At 41.8% G+C, this 22,461-nt stretch overlaps 1 protein-coding gene across 1 annotated transcript in view; it reads right to left on the reverse strand.

Annotated features, from left to right (window-relative positions):
- Positions 1 to 19,762: 19,762 nt before the first annotated feature.
- LOC123751042 (nephrin) overlaps positions 19,763 to 22,461 on the reverse strand; it is a 744,040-nt gene continuing 741,341 nt past the window's right edge. The window contains exon 18 of the mRNA XM_069322448.1: positions 19,763 to 21,686. The gene's annotated coding sequence lies outside the window, so the exon portion shown is untranslated. The remainder of the gene's footprint in view (positions 21,687 to 22,461) is intronic.

Below are 22,461 nucleotides of genomic sequence, written 5' to 3' on the forward strand. Positions count from 1 at the left end.
TTCTTCTCTTCTTTTCCTACCATCCTCCTTCCGTTAAGAAAATTGTTCTTGTCTCTGTCTTCCTCCGCGCTCCACGCATCAGTGATCCTCAGTTTCTTGATTCTGAAATTTCTTTTATTTACAAATCTTTCTCTCGCCTGGGTTATCCCTTACAGGTTATCAACTGTGCCTATTATTAAGCTATTCTATTAATTTTCTTATTCTTACCTTTATCTTATTCCTAATTCATCCCATTCTTCCTTCATCCCGTTCTTGCACTCATCATTTCGTACCTTTCTTCCTATTCCTACCTTTCATCTTGCTCATACCTTCTTCTAGATATTACTTTTTTTCTTGCCTGTTCCTCTCCTCTCTCTCTCTTTTCTGATTTACTTGCCTGTACCTTCCTCTCTTCACTCACACACCACTTGATGATGGTCCAGGACGGACCGAAACGTCATCGTTTCTCCATCTTATGAGGTGCGGTTTGGTCATTATATCTTCAGATACATTATAGTGACCCATTTTCTGCGCCATAACTTGATAGACATTTCTATGATACAAGATTATGGCACTCGGTGGGTTGAACTCTCGTCTCTGAACTTCCCAGAAGGAAACACTACCTACATGATGACCTTAAAAAGAGTCTTTCGATCAAGAACAATAATTGGTGATGCTATACTATACAGGGACTGAATCCTCTCTCGGTGGTTTCGAAGATGCGAACGTGCTAATCCATCAGCAGCATCAGTAACAGTGAGAATGATGTTTGTAAAGGCAGAAGCAACGTGTGGAAATCCCGTGGAAGGAAGGAATTATCAGAGGAAAGTCCCAAGCTATTACGACTATATTACACGTCGAAGGAGTCAGGATAAGGATTTGGGACGGGACGGGGGGAAAGGGAATGGTGCCTAACCCCTTGGACGGTCGCGGATTGAATGCAGACCTGCATGAAGCGAGACCATCACTCTACCGTCCAGCCCATCCAGTGGAACTTACAGTAATAATTGAAACAGAGTAGGACTTCAGAAAGGTGTAAAGTAATGAGACAGTACACTTTACATATAATGTACACTTTACATTTAATGTACACTTTACATATAATGTACACTTTACATTTAATGTACACTTTACATATAATGTACACATAATAGGTGTTCATTAGTACACTTTAATTAATGTGTACTAATAAGTGAAGATGTATAATAAGGGGGAACACTAACTAGCCTAAACCACAGAATTTAGATTCAAATATAATGTAACTAAATAATCAAAACCTATATTCACCTAGTTGTGCTTACGGAGGTTGAGCTCTGCTCTTTTTACCCGCCTCTCAACTGTTACTAACTACTAACTAACTAATCTTTTGTTTCACACACACACACACATGCACACACACAGGAAGCAGCCAGTAACGGTTGTCAAACTCCCAGGTACCTATTTACTGCTAGGTAACAGGGGCATCAGGGTGAAAGAAACTCTGCCCATTTGTTTGCGCCAATGGCCGGCGATGGCTCCCCGGTCCTTTAGATTACGAGTCCCAAACGCTGTCCACTCAGCCACAGGTCCCACAGGCATATATGGTGACTACTGGTTGTGAAACAGTGCTGCATAATTATTGAACAAATTACCCGGTAACATAATTGATGTAGGATGGTTAGATTGCTGCAAGCGCAGCTGTGACACATGTATGAGTTGTTGATATTACACATGCTCATGCTGCCACACACACACACACACACATGGTCCAGAAGCTGGTGCTCTTTACGTATGTACTTATGTTCATAAATAATGAGCCGAAATGACCGATCTAGTAAATGGTTAACTGAATTCAACTATAGTAAATGTAAACGCATGAGAATGGGAGGAAGATGCAAGTGGTTTAATGATGTATCGACTAGGAGAGAGTAAGGCTCCTATTTACACAGAGCAAGACAACTGTATATTTCATGAAATGTAACGTTAAAGGCTCATATTAATTGCTTTACGTCATCATTTGAAACATTGGCAAACACGAGGAAAGAGATTAGGCTAATAATGATGTGTCCGTGAAATTGTGCATGCCACTTTTTGTATTAATATTGAAATGTGTAGTGCGGGAATACAGCATGCACCGCGATTGTCGTATAAAGACCATTATTAAGTATCCAGAGGCACAATGTAATCACAGTAACGTGAAGTATCTATGTTATAATATTGAGGTAGTTCATTGGGATCGAAATGACATCCTTGGAGAAGTTCAGCGGATATAGGCATGTGGGTTCTATCCATTTAAATTGCCACTACCTTATTTGAAGTATCCAGATATTTGTAACAGGTCTAATGCCGTGATGAAGAATCTCAGTCGGAGAATCAAAGATACACAGTGGACATGTTCACAGTATACAAGATGCGTAAAGATCACATTCACAGTACACAGGATTCCTAGAGACATCGTCAAAGTAAAGAGAGAGAGAGCAAGGTATTTCTTAAGGTACTACCGAGATGATGTGATCAAGATATAAGCTGGACACCCAGGTGGGACTTAGTAATGTAAGGAAGAATATTTGTTTAGTTATAGTCTGGAACTTAAATGGAACACACTGAGGAAGGCTGGAATTGTACAGACGAGCATCAGACACTGGCTCAGAGGTAAATATGATCACACATATGGGGTGAGGTAGTGAAAGCTGCTCAATACGTCTTTATGATTACTGAGTTGTTAACAGGAGCTGCAAATCAGTCAATGCAACTACAGTTAGGTCAGTCACATATAATCACAAATACGCTCACATATAATCACAAATACAAATTATATATATATATATATATATATATATATATATATATATATATATATATATATATATATATAATAACTTGTGAGGGTACTATCTCTGGTGAGCAAGTGTGGGGACCCATAGCCTCAGAGAAGTAAATTAAGAATATTCAGAGAAAACCTTGTGGATTCTCACTGAACACTTTAATATTTTCTTCACCTACCACCTCAATTCTTTTGTATACATACATGTATATTTGTTTTACTTAAATTTGGTTACAAAAAAGGAGTCACACATAGGGTACAAAGATGATAATCATAAGTGGTCGAGTTCCTCCAGCTCCTCAGATGGCGGCCAGGAACCCTGGATGCAATGTGCATTCGTCCTCTGTATCGCCACACTGAGGCTTTGGAAAAAGAAACTGGCATCTCATGGGGGTCACTTGTTGTTTCAATTAGCCTAAAGCCCAATTCCTTCAAAAAAAAAAAATGGTGGCACTCTTACCCCAGGCGCCGAGTGTCTCAGAAGCAATGGGGACAAAATTGCAGTGGTGATCCAGTTGTTTGTACTTACGGGATTTGGCTGATTTCCTGTGAGTGGCAGCGCCACCTGGTTGTGCAACACTGAGGTCAATATAGGTATTAGCCAGGGTTGATACGCACGTGTAGTCCCACACCAACTGCTTGCCGTTCTTCCAGGGGTTCACTGTGATACCATCAGAGCGATCAATAAGAACATCAGAGTTACTGGGAGTTAGATAACGGGGCTCTCTTTTCCTTTTTTTCATACTTTAGGATGTATAGCAGTAACGGCTAGGGTGCCGTAACGGCTTCAGGCAGACTATAGAATTTTTGTGCAACGTCTGTTCGTCTTTTCTATTGCTTTTGATTTATGAATAGAATCGAGTGACAAGCAAATGCTGTTCGTCCCGGCCCCTGGATCCCACCCTCGCCCACACAGTGTGAAAGACCATACGACGACACTAAAAAGCAGGAATGGAATTTTTGAGCCCTGTGATCACCACGTGGATTGCCCTACTGTGTTATTTCATCAATTCCGGTGACGCTGACAGCTCCGAGGTTCCAATGTAGCCTGCATGCACTAACGAACACAAAACAGATTTATGTGCAAATAATCCTCTGAGCTCATTCCTGGGATGTTTGGCTTCTGTTCTCTGTGTTGACCTTATTTGACCTTAACCTTATTTCAAAAATTAATTATTTTTGTTTTGTTTTGGTCAGCCTAATTATCGTTTAGTAACTTTGTAAATATTTTCTGTCTTATGCCATTATTATCCATGTGTGGGCCTATTTGTGGGTATAAATAGGAGCTGCCTCGCATATGCCAATAGGCCTCCTTCAGTTCCTATGTGACTCATATTTATATCCACCTAATTCCCATTCATTTTTCATTGTACCTCACCGCACTTCACCTCTCCCGCCTATATATATGTCCAATACTTGACTTGTAAATAATTCTTTCTAAAGATGTATTAATAATGTATTAATATACGAAAGTACTTAAGGAAATTCCTGTTTCAGTTCTATAAATCAATTCAATTTATATATACTATGCAAGGCCCGATTTGCCTAATAAGCCAAGTTTTCATGAATTAATTGTTTTTCGACTACCTAACCTACCTAACCTAACCTAACCTAACTTTTTCGGCTACCTAACCTAACCTAACCTATAAAGATAGGTTAGGTTAGGTTAGGTAGGGTTAATTAGGTTCGGTCATATATCTATGTTAATTTTAACTCCAATAAAAAAAAATTGACCTCATACATAATGAAATTGGTAGGTTTATCATTTCATAAGAAAAAAATTAGAGAAAATATATTAATTGAGGAAAACTTGGTTTATTAGGCAAATCGGGCCTTGCATAGTATGCCGAGTACGACGTTCTGGCTACTAGGTACAACATATCTATATATATATATATCTATATATATATATATATATATATATATATATATATATATATATATGTATATATATATACATATATATATACATATAAATATATATATATATATATATATATATATATATATATATATATATATATATATATATATATATATATATATATATATGTCGTACCTAGTAGCCAGAACGCACTTTTCAGCCTACTATGCAAGGCCCGATTTGCCTAATAAGCCAAGTTTTCCTGAATTAATAGATTTTCTCTAATTTTTTTCTTATGAAATGATAAAACTACCCATTTCATTATGTATGAGATCAATTTTTTTTATTGGAGTTATAATTAACGTAGATATATGACCGAACCTAACCAACCCTACCTAACCTAACCTAACCTATCTCTATAGGTTAGGTTAGGTTAGGTAGCCGAAAAAGTTAGGTTAGGTTAGGTTAGGTAGGTTTGGTAGTCGAAAAACAATTAATTCAGTAAAACTTGGCTTATTAGGCAAATTGGGCCTTGCATAGTAAGCTGAGAAATGCGTTTTGGCTACTAGGTACGACATATATATATATATATATATATATATATATATATATATATATATATATATATATATATATATATATATATATATATATATATATACATATATATATATATATATATATATATATATATATATATATATATATATATATATATATATATATATATATATATATATATATATATATATATATTTATGTCACATTTTAAAAGAGCATTGATTAAAAATTGTGGTCAAGAAAATACTACTTTCCGGAAGGCGGAAGATCAGCATCTTGCATGGGTTCAAGATGAAGAAGATGAAACAGGTCGGTAGGTCCAACGTCTCAACCGGATTTCATAATAATATTTTCTCTTCTATAGTAAAAGCCAGCAGCTCTAATATCCGGCGCTCAAGGCTAAGAAACTTATAACCATCAACTGTCACCTGGTTACCAGTAAAAAGAAAAAAAAAAAAAGACAGGGAATGAAACTAACATTTCCATGATATATTTCCACACATATTTCCATGACTGAAGCTCCCCGTAGAGGCTGCCCTTGAGAGCAGGAAGATAATATCCGGTCGCAGTGTCACTTCTGTAGCTAGGAGTCAAGCACTATCCCTGGATTCCTGATCCTCGCAGAAGGCAACACAATCAGGCAAGGTTCAACACGCGGAACATTTTCCCCCTATAGTTACAGTTCAGCAAGCATCAACAATCAGAATATATTTCGTGCACATGAACAAACTAACAGTCAGCTGAAGCATAAATCAGGAATTTTACTGGGAGGCAAAAGTTTAAATATATGGGATATTTCGCTTGGACAAAGCTTTGTACAATCAGTGTTTTGTTCTTATAATTTGTAGCGTGCATTGTGACATATCACTTCATAATCATTTCATAATTTTTTTTACTGACACTTTTGTAGAAAGTGAAGCGTCTGATTGCTCGTGTCAGCGACGTATAATTAAATGAGGCTTCTAAGTGATATATTACATTATGAAGAGTTCTTCCGCTTGATTTACACAATTTTGAAGGCTTCCAAATGACTTACACGGGTTTGAAGAATGATTCTAGTTGACTTACACAAATTTGCAGGAGGCTTCCAAATGACTTGCACAGTTTTGAAGAATGATTCTAGTTGACTTACACAAATTTGCAGGAGGCTTCCAAATGACTTGCACAGTTTTGAAGAATGATTCTAGTTGACTTACTCAACTTTGCAGGAGGCTTCCAAATACTTACTTTACGTTGGGGAAAGATTATAATATAAAGAGCCTTCTTTAGCGTGCAGGAGTTGAGAGCGGAAGGTTTTAGTAATTAACTTCAGATACAATAATTAACACAACTGGTTGTTTAATTACGGTCTTTTGGTGATATCTGTGTAAATATTTATGCAGAAGTGGCCATTCTTTTGATTTCATAAGAATGTTCATCAATTGTATTGCAATTATAATGAATATATATCTCACTGAGAACATTTTGTATAAGTGCACACCGAGAACAATGTCAATAAGTGCACACTGACAACAATGTGTATAAGTGCAGACTGCGAACACTTTACAAGTGCAGGTACCGTTCCGAACTATCTCGGCGTCAAGAGTCCTTCCCCCTCACCTCCTGTGCATATTTGACGGCCCCCAGAGACCGTCACACGAGTCAGCACCGCTCCTGTGCCAGGTAAGTCCACTACGGGCTCACCATAGTCCGTGCTATTTGCCCCGCTCCTGTGCCAGGTAAGTTACGGGCTCACCATAGCCCGTGCTACTTGGAACTTATTCCGAGTAGCTGAATCTATAACAACAACCGTCCCTAGTCTCTAGGGCCGAGATGGAGGCCAATATGAAGCGGCCAAGTTGCACGGTTTAGCCTTGCTTCCCCCCAATAATTTTACTGATATGAGTTTTTATACAGTGGGCACTGGGCGAGACACCTCTTTCCCCCCCCCTCCCCATCACACACACTTACACCCCCCTACCCTCGTCTGTAGTGGTGAGAATTGCGCCCGGAAGTGCAGTTGGAGTCGTCTTAGTAAACTCCTCCTTCTGTTCTACCACCCTCCAGGGGTACAGCGAGTGTGACTGACGGTCCTCTGGGGAGCAGTTAGAGGCACATGTTGCCACAGAGGGTACGTGCAACAGAGCAAACTATGAGCAATATATGTGAGCATCCTGTGAACTACATACATGTGCTAACTGTGAACAAGATATATGTCCATCCTAAGAACAATATGAATAATTCTAAACTAAACAAATGTGCACACTATGAAGGTAAGAAGGAAGGCAAATTTCAGTTGGCCTCTGTGCTTCGTGCAGAGCATGTCGTATGTACAACCAGCTGTGTTAACATGTGCGTGTCTGTCAGCCAGCTGTGTTAACATGTGCGTGTCTGTCAGCCAGCTGTGTTAACATGTGCGTGTCTGTCAGCCAGCTGTGTTAACATGTGCGTGTCTGTCAGCCAGCTGTGTTAACATGTGTATGTCTGTCAGCCAGTTGTGTTAACATGTGCGTCTGTAAGCCAGCTCTGTTAACATGTGCGTCTGTCCGCCAGCTGTGTTAACATGTGCGTCTTTCAGCCAGCTGTGTTAACATGTGCATCTGTCAGCCAGCTGTGTTAACATGTGCGTCTGTCAGCCAACTGTGTTTACATGCTCATCTGTCAGCCAGCTGTGTTTATATGTACATCTGTCAACCAGCTGTGTTAACATGTGCATGTCTGTCAGCCAACTGTGTTTACATGCTCATCTGTCAGCCAACTGTGTTTACATGCTCATCTGTCAGCCAGCTGTGTTTATATGTACATCTGTCAGCCAGCTGTGTTAACATGTGCGTGTCTGTCAGCCAGCTGTGTTAACATGTGCGTGTCTGTCAGCCAGCTGTGTTAACATGTGCGTGTCTGTCAGCCAGCTGTGTTAACATGTGCGTGTCTGTCAGCCAGCTGTGTTAACATGTGTATGTCTGTCAGCCAGTTGTGTTAACATGTGCGTCTGTAAGCCAGCTCTGTTAACATGTGCGTCTGTCCGCCAGCTGTGTTAACATGTGCGTCTTTCAGCCAGCTGTGTTAACATGTGCATCTGTCAGCCAGCTGTGTTAACATGTGCGTCTGTCAGCCAACTGTGTTTACATGCTCATCTGTCAGCCAGCTGTGTTTATATGTACATCTGTCAACCAGCTGTGTTAACATGTGCGTCTGTCAGCCAGCTGTGTTTACATGTACATCTGTCAGCCAGCTGTGTTAACATGTGCGTCTGTCAGCCAGCTGTGTTTACATGTGCATCTGTCAGCCAGCTGTGTTTACATGGGCATCTGTCAGCCAGCTGTGTTTACATGTGTGTCTGTCAGCCAGCTGTGTTAACATGTGCGTCTATCAGCCAGCTGTGTTTACATGTGTGTCTGTCAGCCAGCTGTGTTAACATGTGCGTCTATCAGCCAGCTGTGTTTACATGTGTGTCTGTCAGCCAGCTGTGTTTACATGTGTGTCTGTCAGCCAGCTGTGTTTACATGTGCATCTGTCAGCCAGCTGTGTTTACATGTGTGTCTGTCAGCCAGCTGTGTTTACATGTGCATCTGTCAGCCAGCTGTGTTAACATGTGCGTCTGTAAGCCAGCTGTGTTAACATGTGCGTCTGTCAGCCAGCTGTGTTTATATGTGCGTCTGTCAGCCAGCTTTGTTTACATGTGCGTCTGTCAGCCAACTGTGTTTACATGTGCATCTGTCAGCCAGCTGTGTTTACATGTGCATCTGTCAGCCAGCTTTGTTTACATGTGCATCTGTCAGCCAGCTTTGTTTACATGTGCATCTATCAGCCAGCTTTGTTTACATGTGCATCTGTCAGCCAGCTTTGTTTACATGTGCATCTGTCAGCCAGCTGTGTTTACATGTGCATCTGTCAGCCAGCTGTGTTTACATGTGCGTCTGTCAGCCAGCTGTGTTTACATGTGCGTCTGTCAGCGAGCTGTGTTTACATGTGCGTCTGTCAGCGAGCTGTGTTTACATGTGCGTCTGTCAGCGAGCTGTGTTTACATGTGTGTCTGTCAGTCAGCTGTGTTTATATGTGCGTCTGTCAATCATATTGGCAAAATATTAGTTCTAAAGTGTTTGTACATGTGTCTGTCCATCAAATTTTTTTATACTTATTCATTTGTTTGGTTCTTGGCGCTTGTATACAAATTAATGAGTCTTTACTCGTTAATGACTGAATTGAATAATTAAAATATTTCCTTTGTCTCATTGGTAATAATCTAAGTTTGTTTTGCTTGAATCAAATATTATAAATTCAAGCAAAGATTGATTGTAATCCTGTTTGTAATCCTTTCTCATATATGAAACAATATGTCACTTGGAGCAGGGGAAAGCGACTGTACGTCATATTGCATCCAAAAATAAATTCCATTTTTTTATACATTTACACTTTTACTATACATTTACATGCATTTATACATTTTTGTGCATTTTATTACATTTATACATATTTACTATACATTTACACTTCAATAAGTTCCTCATTTTCTATCATTAACACACACACACAACAAATTTATTTTCTGAGTTGGGTTGTTTATTTGTGGAAAATAGGTCACAATTTTCACGTGACAAATAACTTGATCAACGTGACCGGTTTAATAGTTACCCCAGTAAAGGTTGGTTTAGTCGGAACGCTGGTGATATATCCCACCCGTCACCCTAAGGTATCCCAACGTCAAGAAACTGTCATATTGAAGTGCCCTAATCCTAACCAACCAAAGAACTCAAAACAGAAAACGGGGCAGTATGTAAATTTCGTCAGCCACTACCATTTTCTGGTCCGACAGGTTTTGACCTTAGGAAGAGTATGCCTCAAAGTTGTATTAGGCAGACTGGTTTGTGTCACTGAATGTCTGTTTACCTCCCAGCAAGGGGATCTATAGTGCTTCACATATGTCACAATACGACTGGTAACATCCCAGCGAGGGGTCTATAGTGCCTCACTTATGACACAATACGACTGGTAACCTCCTAGCAAGGGGGTCTATGGTGCTTCACATATGTCACAATATGACTGGTAACCTCCCAGCAAGGGGGTCCATGGTGTTTCACATATGACACAATATGACTGGTAACCTCCCAGCAAGGGGGTCCATGGTGTTTCACATATGTCACAATATGACTGGTAACCTCCCAGCAAGGGGGTCCATGGTGTTTCACATATGTCACAATACGACTGGTAACCTCCCAGGAAGGGAGTCTATAGTGCTTCACATATGTCACAATACGACTGGTAACCTCCCAGCAAGGCGGTCAATAGTGCTTCACATATGTCACAATATGACTGGTAACCTCCCAGCAAGGCGGTCTATAGTGCTTCACATATGTCACAATATGACTGGTAACCTCCCAGCAAGGCGGTCTATAGTGCTTCACATATGTCACAATATGACTGGTAACCTCCCAGCAAGGCGGTCTATAGTGCTTCACATATGTCACAATATGACTGGTAACCTCCCAGCAAGGTGGTCAATAGTGCTTCACATGACACAATATGGTAACCTGGTAATACAAGGAACCAACCCAAGCCACTCACGTAACCTAACCAACCTAACCTAACCTAACCAACCTAACCTTAACCTAACCTAACCTAACTAACCTGCCCTAATCTAGCCTAACCTAAGCTTACCTAACCTAATCTAACATAACATAACCAAACCTAACTTAACCTAACCTAATCTAACCTAACCTAACCTAGCAAACCTAGCCTAACCTTACCTAACCTAATCTAGCCTAACCTAACCTAACCTAACCTAACAAACCTAACCAAACCTAACTAACCTACCCTAACCTAACCAACCTAACCTAACCTTACCTAATCTAACCTAACCAAACCTAACTTAACCTAACATAAGCTAACCAACCTAACCTAATCTAACCTAACCTAACCAACCTATGCATTCACTAATGTAGATAGTTGTAGGCTACAATCTTTCACAGTACCCTATATTTCCCACGCTGTGCCCCACAGCGTGTACAATAAGCGCGCATTAGTTGAGAGAACTTGTTCCACCGATGATCCTGGGTTATATTCCCGAGATGGAACCGTTTCCCCTTCACTTCATGTCTCCATTCACCAAACAGGAAATTTATGCCCTGGAGTTAGGCAACTATTGTGGTTTGGATCCTGGTGAAGGTCATCAGTGTGGGAACCGACCTGTGAGATTTATATTTATTTAATTATATGAATTTATATTTACGTTAATTTATATATTTCGATAGCAATTTGAATGTTTAGTGGACTGTATTTCTGCAATAATCTCACTAATCGATCTCTACACATTAGGGGGGATTTATATTAAATTTATATATATGCAGCCAATCAAACTACAGTATTAAACTACATATATTAGTTAATAAAATTTAAGGTGTCTTATCATATTGTATGGTAGGCTTAGTCCACCAGGTATAACTAGGATGCAGACACCAAATTATCCTGGTGAGAGGCTAGCTTCCATCACCCAAGTAACTGATGTACTAAGATTAATTCTTGCTTCCTCTTCTTGTTCCTGTCAAAGGGCACTAATTGTAAAGCCGGAATCCTAATATATGACAGCTATATCAGATGAAACATTTAAATATTATTAGATAAGGACCAAGGTTTAATTACCTGTATTTAGTGGCTCGTTCGCGTCCTAACCGGTCCGCCCTATATCTACTTAACATTAACTGGCCAGAAGTTATTAGATAAACGGGTTTCGGTAAGACTCTTCCCTTGTTTATGTTGACTGCGTGTTGATGATGGTTGAGCACTAATTTGATCTTCATAAGACTTCGTCCAAGAGAATTATAGGAGCTGAATTTGCTCCTGCCACTATGGTCTTAAACAACAATGGCTGATCTCCCTCCACTGACGCTCCTGGCTCTCTTTGTCCAGATGTCAATAAGTGATAGAAAGGTCACATTTACTCTATTTTGATACTGATAATTAAGTTAACTCAAATGAGATGTTTTTATAATGTAATAAGTCCAAATACTACTGTATTTAAGAATGATTCCCAACAGAATAGCTGGTGAATTTAAAGTACTATGTGGCAATGATATCCCTTTTTCTATTGACGGAAAATTCCACTACAAGCTACATTTTCTATGGGTTAACTTGTGTATACAACGGCAGCAATATTATCTGCTCATTGAATTCTATATTAGTAAATGGTGTCGGGTTTTCCGACAATCAGTAGTAGCCATTGAAAGGAGTGACATCACTGATTCCAGTACTCTGGATTTACTGATGATTATTTTGTTTTAGATAATTCGTGCAAGTCTTTGGCCAACCAGCTAACCTTAGGAGGGAAACCTCCTAAGGTTTCCCCAACGTCAACAAAACAATAAATTTAAAGTGTCCTCTCCTAACCTACCAGAGGATCCAAAACAGAAAACGGGACGGTAAATAATTTTCGCGAGCCGCTTCCATTTTCTAATATGACAATTTTTGGCCTTAGGTAACGCATACGAGCGAAAAGCGACGTTGTTTGTAAGAGGACAGCCTGGGTCAATGTTTGTAAGAGGACAGCCTGGGTCAACATATGTCTCTCGCGTTGTCAATAACCGCCTCACACATCTGAAAATAATTTCCCAATATTTTCAGCAAAAATACAAAAAAAATATGGCTGTGTTTTACCGTTCGAAGCTAGGGTGAGTTATAGGTTTTATGTAGCTTCAGCTCTTGGGTCCCTGCCTTTTGCAATCATTGTATTTTATGATCATAAACAATTAGCCACTTTTGCAAATTGTGCCACATTTTAAATGTCTCAATCATCATCATCATCATCATCATCATCATCATCATCATCATCATCATCATCATCATCATCATCATCATCATCATCATCATCATCATCATCATCATCATCATCATCATCATCATCATCATCATCATCATCATCATCTGTTGTCATAAAAGGAATCAGACAACAAAGGCCCATGAGTCTGGTGAGACTGTAGAGACCGCCGTGATGGGCCCTCATGACCCATGAGTACAGGGCTCCAGGGCCACCCTGGCACCAGGGGGCAGCTGCCAGTAGTAATCAGTAAGCAACAGATTGATTGATTGATGAAGATTAAGCCACCCAAGAGGTGGCACGGGCATGAATAGCCCGTAACTGGTGGCCCTTTCGAGCCATTACCAGTATCAAAAGATGATACTGGAGATCTGTGGAGGCGCAACTGCACCCTGCGTGACGGGAGATGTCTCCCGGACCAAGTGGTGACCAAATGGTGAGTAAGCAACAATAATTGAGATCATGTGTAGTGGAAAATTTACACTACACGAAAACCTGTTTGCAGTGAGGAATTCCACTCTTGGTGAACGTTTAGTTAACAATATACACAACGAAATTCAGATTCTGGTTAATTCTCTGCGCTCTCTAGACGGTCGAGAATAGTGGTTAAGAGTCGTAGTAAGAACCACAGTAATTTGTAATAATTAATTCTTGAACTTGAAATGATACTGTAAAGTTACATCAATCAGTTATAAGATTTGTTTCAGGGCTCTGATAATGTTCAAAACGTGACGCAATCATTCAAGTCCATGATGAGTTGCTGGACAAAGGCTTAGTGACCCCCGAAATAGGAGATTTTATACATTATTCTTCCAGCTAAAATCTTGTACGTTTATTGAAGTAGGAGGATATTGTGTCTTGCCTCACAGTTACCTTGCGTTGATTCCTTGAGTCATGGTCCCCGCGGCCCGGTCTCTGACCTGGCCTCCTGGTTCATGATCTGGTCAGGCAGGCTGCTCTCCTTCACACTGGCCACATCCCTGAGTGTGTACTTCACACTGACCACATCCCTAAGTGTGTACTTCACACTGACCACATCCCTGAGTGTGTACTTCACACTGACCACATCCCTGAGTGTGTACTTCACACTGACCACATCCCTGAGTGTGTACTTCACACTGACCACATCCCTGAGTGTGTACTTCACACTGACCACATCCCTGAGTGTGTACTTCACACTGACCACATCCCTGAGTGTGTACTTCACACTGACCACATCCCTGAGTGTGTACTTCACACTGACCACATCCCTGAGTGTGTACTTCACACTGACCACATCCCTGAGTGTGTACTTCACACTGACCACATCCCTGAGTGTGTACTTCACACTGACCACATCCCTGAGAGAGTGTGTACTTCACACAGGCCACATCCCTGAGTGAGTGTGTACTTCACACTGACCACATCCCTGAGTGAGTGTGTACTTCACACTGACCACATCCCTGAGTGTGTACTTCACACTGACCACATCCCTGAGAGAGTGTGTACTTCACACTGGTCACATCCCTGAGTGAGTGTGTACCTCACACTGGTCACATCCCTGAGTGAGTGTGTACTTCACACAGGCCACATCCCTGAGTGAGTGTGCACTTCACACTGGCCACATCCCTGAGTGAGTGTGTATTTCACACTGGCCAAATCCCTGAGTGAGTGTGTACTTCACACTAACCACATCCCTGAGTAAGTGTGTACTTTACACTGGTCAAATCCCTGAGTGAATGTGTACTTCACACTGGCCACATCCCTGAGTGTGAGTGTACTTCACACTGGCCACATCCCTGAGTTAGTTTGTACTTCACACTGGCCACATCCCTGAGTGAGTGTGTACTTCACACTGGTCACATCCCTGAGAGACTGTGCACTTCACACTGGCCACAGTGTTATGATCTCAGCCTACAGGAGAAACGAGTCTCCCCCTTGAGAGTTATTCAGCAAGCCTGACCTAACCAGAAGGTCTAGGATATATAGAGGCGATAATACATATGTAAAATAGCTGGTTGGATATGATGAACAATTTAAGATTATGGGCAGTGAAGAAGAAAACAGATAAATGACTGGCTAGGAGATGTGGACATTTTGCTGGAGGCGTGAGGCTCGCTTCTGGAGGGCTTTGACCTCACTTGAGGCCAGACATCGCAGGGGGAAAGCCGCACTCCGTTGAGCTCCCGTCAGAAGGGAACCCCTAGTGATATATCTCGAAGAGAAGAGAAGGGTGCAGACGTACCAGGTGTGGAATCGAGCTGGGAACGTTGTGGTCTCAAGTCCTGGTCGACGAGGAGAGTATTAAACCGCCCAGAGGCATTATTGTGGGCCGTGGAAGCGCCCTGACCAAACTTCGTCAGAGGGAGTAGCGCCCTCGACCAGACAATCTGTGGTAAGCACGATATACGCCAGTTCATAGTGATTGCTTGTAGTTGGTCATGTGCCCAGCGACAGTAGCAATGTTTATTGATAAGTTAGACATGTTTTAATAAGGCAGAAGGCCTGAAATAAGAGAGTGGAGAGGGAGGAACACAGAGCGACATTCGCAGGCAACTGAGGGAGCCCGGCTCCTGACGGCGAAGATCCTGACGGCGAAGGACCCCTCCCAGTGTGACTCACATCCGCCAGGCGAGGTGGAGTATGGACCCGCTCAAAAAGGGGGAGTCCACTCTCACTGTATGTAGAGGACAGATAGAGGTTTGAGGCAAACATATTGTGTGATTATTTTTGTTTATGTGTTAAAGGGGAAACATTTTTATTGGAGTGTCAATGGGTTGCAGGTTTGTCTTTGGGGAAGAAGTTGCTAAGAACTTCGAAGCCAGCAGATGAAGTAGTTGATGAGACTCCAAGGTAGTGGACCAGAGGACCTCGAGCTGTGAGAAGCAGTGAAGAGGAGTGTCACGTGCTTCTGTAGAGGTGGTGAAGCACCATTGTTGCTCGAGGGAACTTCATGGTATAGCAGCCAGGAGAGCTGAGGAGGACCCTACCAGAAGGGTGAAGCACCGTAGTTGCTCAAGGAAACTTCATGATAGCAGCCTGGAGGAGCTGCAGAGGATCCTGGTAGTGAAGCCCGGAAGAACCTAAAGATATCAGGGTAGTGAACTTCCAGAGGTGGAAGGGAAGTTCTGGTGGATTACTTATAGGGAGTTGATAGTGTTTGGTTGTCATTAGCGTGCAAGACGCAGTGAGAGGTGAGTGGTTGTTTGCATTCTTACGTCAAGGAGTGTTTTATACTGAAGTTTAGAGTTACAGTCGTAGGCTGGATTACCTACAGATGTATGTGTTCTAGGACTGATAGAGTGATCGATTGATCATTGTTGTGTATCAATGAACATTTATACTGATATATGTTATTGCATTCACATGTTGATTTTCTTTGTACACATTTATAGATACATATATATATTCTCTTGCTGATGGTGCAATAGTGTATGTAGACTTGATCAACTTGAGGAGGTTGATAGTATCAGGTGGTGAACCAGGAGATAGGACACCACTTGATAAGCTGATGATAGAGTTCTGATGATGTTGGAGTGCAACCTGATTGTAATATTATAGAGTATAGGATTCATTATTATTATATGTGTGTATGTATTGTGTATGTGCTTTGTCCAATAAATGTATTCCAATTTGCTGGTGTTTGCCCTTGTCCTAGTGAGGCTTCCCATGAAATAGTACAGAAGAAGAGAGAGAGAGAGAAAGAACCAAGAACCACTGCTGTGGACAGGGTAGAAGGTAATACTAGTAAGTCAAAGGGGGATTGAGGAGATCATATCACCTAAGGAGAGAGTGGGGAGTCACAGCGGCTCGAGTGGGTGCGTGCACGTGACAACGAGGCTAAGTGTTGGAGCCGCATCCCCTAAACGTGTGACGTTGAGCCCCTCTCCAAGAGCCAGAAGCGCCAAGGGTGATCTCCTAGTGAGGTATAAGCACTCTACCGAGTTGTGGGTTGGGTTGTCCGTAGAGAAGGATCAACGACGACAACACCACCAACACCAACTATAATAACATCCCTGAGTGAGTGTGTACTTCACACTGGCCACATCCCTGAGTGAGTGTGTACTTCACACTGGCCACATCCCTGAGTGAATGTGTACTTCACACTGGTAACATCCCTGAGTGAGTGTGTACTTCACACTGGCCACATCTCTGAGTGAGTAACTGTTTACGGCGTACTAATCATGCGTGAGTGAAACTGTGTATATCAGAGGACATGCACTCCTGCTCAGGAAACCACTGGTTACATCAATTCTTGATGAGTACTAATCACTCACCCACCTGCCGCACCTCGCTGTAAGTATGATGCCTGTGCTCCTTAAGCAAATAAGACATTCCAGTTCAAAATATGATACTAACTGGTGTATACTACTGAATAAATGGTACATACTGCTGCAGCCAAAGTGTTCGTATCCAATGAAGGTAAGTGAAATAACTCAGGTATAATGCTTTATATACATATATATATATATATTTTTATTTACCAAATATTAACATGTATAGTGAGCCAGTACAAAAATATACAATATTCCCGTAAGAAAATATATATATATGAGGGGGAGCGTGGACACAAGGGGTTAAGGTGGAGGATCACACCCTCGCCCCCTGGTACACAGGGAGGTGAGGGAGAGCATAATAGTACCCAAGGCCATAACAATAACTCATTATGCTCAATGTTTTTCTATTTACTGTACAACGTATAAAGCAAGCCGGTGTCAGAGGGCGACTCGGGTGCGTCGCTCAGCGTTACTTTCAACAAGCATGTTGTATATGTTTTTTTTATGTATTTATATATGTATATATATTTATATCACGACTCGAAAGTACAGTTAACAATGGTTTTCAATGTATTTTTGTGATGAGCTATGGAACAAAAAGGTACACATTGTAAGTTATGTTCTTTGTGTGGGAATGAACCATTCATTCGTCGTGACTATCAGTAACTACTTTCAGGCGTAACACTTTACTAGGGATTACCGTAAGTGTGCGGGCATGGCTGCTACACAGAGAGAGACAGATATATATATATATATATATATATATATATATATATATATATATATATATATATATATATATATGTCGTACCTAGTAGCCAGAACGCACTTCTCAGCCTACTATGCAATGCCCGATTTGCCTAATAAGCCAAGTTTTCATGAATTAATTGTTTTTCGACTACCTAACCTACCTAACCTAACCTAACCTAACTTTTTCGGCTACCTAACCAAACCTAACCTATAAAGATAGGTTAGGTTAGGTTAGGTAGGGTTGGTTAGGTTCGGTCATATATCTACGTTAATTTTAACTCCAATAAAAAAAAAATTGACCTTATACATAATGAAATGGGTAGTTTTATCATTTCATAAGAAAAAAATTAGAAAAAATATATTAATTCAGGAAAACTTGGCTTATTAGGCAAATCGGGCCTTGAATAGTAGGCCAAAAAGTGAGTTCTGGCTACTAGGTACGACATATATATATATATACATATATGTCGTACCTAGTAGCCAGAACTCACTTCTCAGCCTACTATGCAAGGCCCGATTTGCCTAATAAGCCAAGTTTTCATGAATTAATGTTTTTTCGTCTACCTAACCTACCTAACCTAACCTAACCTAGCTTTTTTTGGCTACCTAACCTAACCTTACCTATAAAGATAGGATAGGTTAGGTTAGGTAGGGTTGGTTAGGTTCGGTCATATATCTACGTTAATTTTAACTCCAATAAAAAAAAATTGACCTCATACATAGTGAAAAGGGCAGCTTTATAATTTCATAAGGAAAATATTATAGAAAATATATTAATTCAGGAAAACTTGGCTTATTAGGCAAATCGGGCCTTGTATAGTAGGCTGAGAAGTGCGTTCTGGCTACTAGGTACGACATATATATATATATAGAGAGAGAGAGAGAGAGAGAGAGAGAGAGAGAGAGAGAGAGAGAGAGAGAGAGAGAGAGAGAGAGAGAGAGAGAGAGAGAGAGAGAGAGAGAGAGAGAGAGAGAGAGAGAGAGATAGAGACAGAGACAGAGAGAGAGAGAGAGAGAGAGAGAGAGAGAGAGAGAGAGAGAGAGACAGAGAGAGAGAGACAGAGACAGAGACAGAGAGAGAGAGAGAGAGAGAGAGAGAGAGAGAGAGAGAGAGAGAGAGAGAGACAGAGACAGAGACAGAGACAGAGACAGAGACAGAGACAGAGAGAGAGAGAGAGAGAGAGAGAGAGAGAGAGAGAGAGAGAGAGAGAGAGAGAGAGAGAGAGAGAGAGAGAGAGAGAGAGAGAGAGAGAGACAGAGAGAGAGACAGAGAGAGAGAGAGACAGAGAGAGAGAGAGACAGAGAGAGAGAGATAGAGACAGAGAGAGAGAGACAGAGAGAGAGAGACAGAGAGAGAGACAGAGAGAGAGAGAGAGAGAGAGAGAGAGAGAGAGAGAGAGAGAGAGAGAGAGAGAGAGAGAGAGAGAGAGAGAGAGAGAGAGAGAGAGAGAGAGAGAGAGATAGAGACAGAGACAGAGAGAGAGAGAGAGAGAGAGAGAGAGAGAGAGAGAGAGAGAGACAGAGAGAGAGAGAGAGAGAGAGAGAGAGAGACAGAGAGAGAGAGAGAGAGAGAGAGAGAGAGAGAGAGAGAGAGAGAGAGAGAGAGAGAGAGAGAGAGAGAGAGAGAGAGAGAGAGATAGAGACAGAGACAGAGAGAGAGAGAGAGAGAGAGAGACAGAGAGAGAGAGACAGAGACAGAGAGAGAGAGAGAGAGAGAGAGAGAGAGACAGAGACAGAGAGAGACAGAGAGAGAGAGACAGAGACAGAGACAGAGAGAGAGAGAGAGAGAGAGAGAGACAGAGAGAGAGAGACAGAGACAGAGACAGAGAGAGAGAGAGAGAGAGAGAGAGAGAGAGAGAGAGAGAGAGAGAGAGAGAGAGAGAGAGAGAGAGAGAGAGAGAGAGAGAGAGAGAGAGAGAGAGAGAGAGAGAGAGAGAGAGAGAGAGAGAGAGAGAGAGAGAGAGAGAGAGAGAGAGATGATGCTCCGGCCACATATCCGTAAATGAAGGAACGTCGTTTTATTCAATTTCCGTTGTGTGGTTTGATCATCAAATCTTGGACACATCAGTGTACTCATCGTCCACTGTTGGACGACGATAAGTCACAGCTGCGTTATTGTGAATCATCGTCGGCACAGAGAACAGGGCCTTTCCCTGTTATGATGCCCGTTACGCAGCTCCACTACGGGACGAGTCATTAAGGTAATATGCCAGACTGTACTCTCAAGTTCCCGTGTCTCAGTCGTACCCTTCTAACCAACTTTTCCGATTAGTTTTATCAGTTTTTAATTCAATGTTCATCAGAATTACTTGTTCTTTGCAATTTCCTTAATAATGAGATGCAACTTCTGAAAACTCCTTTGCAAGATGAGCACAGGTTATGCAGTATTTATAAGTGGGATGGTAGTTTAACTGACGCGGGTTAGTGTATTATATTCTACGAGTTTTGTTTGCTCTGCTGTGGAGGAAGACAATGTTGGACACTACATCTGGCCAGCATCTTGCCTCACAGGGAAGAATAGTGCCCTGGTCACTACAACTGGCCAGCATCTGGCCCCACAGGAGAGGAATAGTTCCCTGGTCACCACAGCTGGCCAGCATCTGGCCCTACAGGGGAGGAATAGTTCCCTGGTCACCACAACTGGCCAGCGTCTGGCCCTACAGGGAAGAATAGTGCCCTGGTTACCACAACTGGCCAGCGTCTGGCCCCACAGGGGAGGAATAGTGCCCTGGTCACCACAACTGGCCAGCGTCTGGCCCCACAGGAGAGGAATAGTGCCCTGGTCACCACAACTGGCCAGCGTCTGGCCCCACAGGGGAGGAATAGTGCCCTGGTCACCACAACTGGCCAGCGTCTGGCCCCACAGGAGAGGAATAGTGCCCTGGTCACCACAACTGGCCAGCGTCTGGCCCCACAGGAGAGGAATAGTGCCCTGGCCACCACAGCTGGCCAGCGTCTGGCCCTACAGGGGAGGAATAGTGCCCTGGTCACCACAACTGGCCAGCGTCTGGCCCCACAGGGGAGGAATAGTGCCCTGGTCACCACAACTGGCCAGCGTCTGGCCCCACAGGAGAGGAATAGTGCCCTGGCCACCACAGCTGGCCAGCGTCTGGCCCTACAGGGGAGGAATAGTGCCCTAGTCACCACAACTGCCCCTTCTCGAATCAGATAACTACAACATCCTCACAAATGGTTCGGTTAACAACAACACTCAATCGGAGATCATTAGCCTTACATGTTCATAAGACTGTCGGGTCGTGGTTCGTTACCATAAAGGTTTGGTAAAATAATTTGCAGAGAGTTGACGATTAACTTGCCTAATCTGGAAACCCCCTGAATTGTGGTATATCGTGATCCTGCCACTGTTGGTACTCCTTGGCTGTATTGTGGTAGACAATGTTCCTGCCACTGTTGGTACCCCTTGGCTGTATTGTGGTAGACCATGTTCCTGCCACTGTTGGTACCCGGCTGTATTGTGGTAGACCATGTTCCTGCCACTGTTGGTACCCGGCTGTATTGTGGTAGACCATGTTCCTGCCACTGTTGGTACCCGGCTGTATTGTGGTAGACCATGTTCCTGCCACTGTTGGTACCCGGCTGTATTGTGGTAGACCATGTTCCTGCCACTGTTGGTACCCCTTGGCTGTTCTGGGCTGGACCCACTGTCATGGGCCTGGCTTCCGTCACCTGCAATATAATCAAAATAACATGAACATATAAAAAAAAAACATTGGATCGGAGGATTACACAGGGAACCAAACCACAACAGACCATTTGATCCAAACTACACTCATAATTTCTGGAAAACTTACAACGATTCAAACAATATATGGGGCGTGGAAGCGATTTTTGTTTTACTAATTTTCAGCGTATACACTGCATTATTCTAAATTATATTCGACTTACAAATTTGGATTTCGGATAAAATATTTGCTTATGAGGAAAAAACTGGCTTATATATGTTGATGTTATTGTTTCAGGTGATGTTAAACTTCACCTGAAATAATTTGTCTTGGTCAAGATCTCCATATTCTTCATTAATCTTAAATTTAATCCAATCAATGCCCCTCCCCGATGCAGCAGCAGGTACACACTGTATATATATAGTCCACATATATACAAAGGAATATATATATATATATATATATATATATATATATATATATATATATATATATATATATATATATATATATATATATATATATATATATATATATATATATATATATATATATATATATATATGCAATTGACGATCACAAAACACTGATCATTTTATGCGGAAAATCCACAAAGAAATATGAAATGAGGTGAACGTTTCGGCTCTGTTAAAGCCTTTGTCAACACCAGACTGACTAAGGAGAAGGGAGAAGGGGGAGAATATATTGGCCGACACCTGACCAACCCATCCCTAGGGTTGGTCAGGTGTAATTAACCAAAAACAGGTATAGCTTAGCTT

The sequence above is a fragment of the Procambarus clarkii genome, chromosome 11 (genome assembly GCF_040958095.1).
Source record: "Procambarus clarkii isolate CNS0578487 chromosome 11, FALCON_Pclarkii_2.0, whole genome shotgun sequence".
Lineage (NCBI taxonomy): Eukaryota > Metazoa > Arthropoda > Malacostraca > Decapoda > Cambaridae > Procambarus > Procambarus clarkii.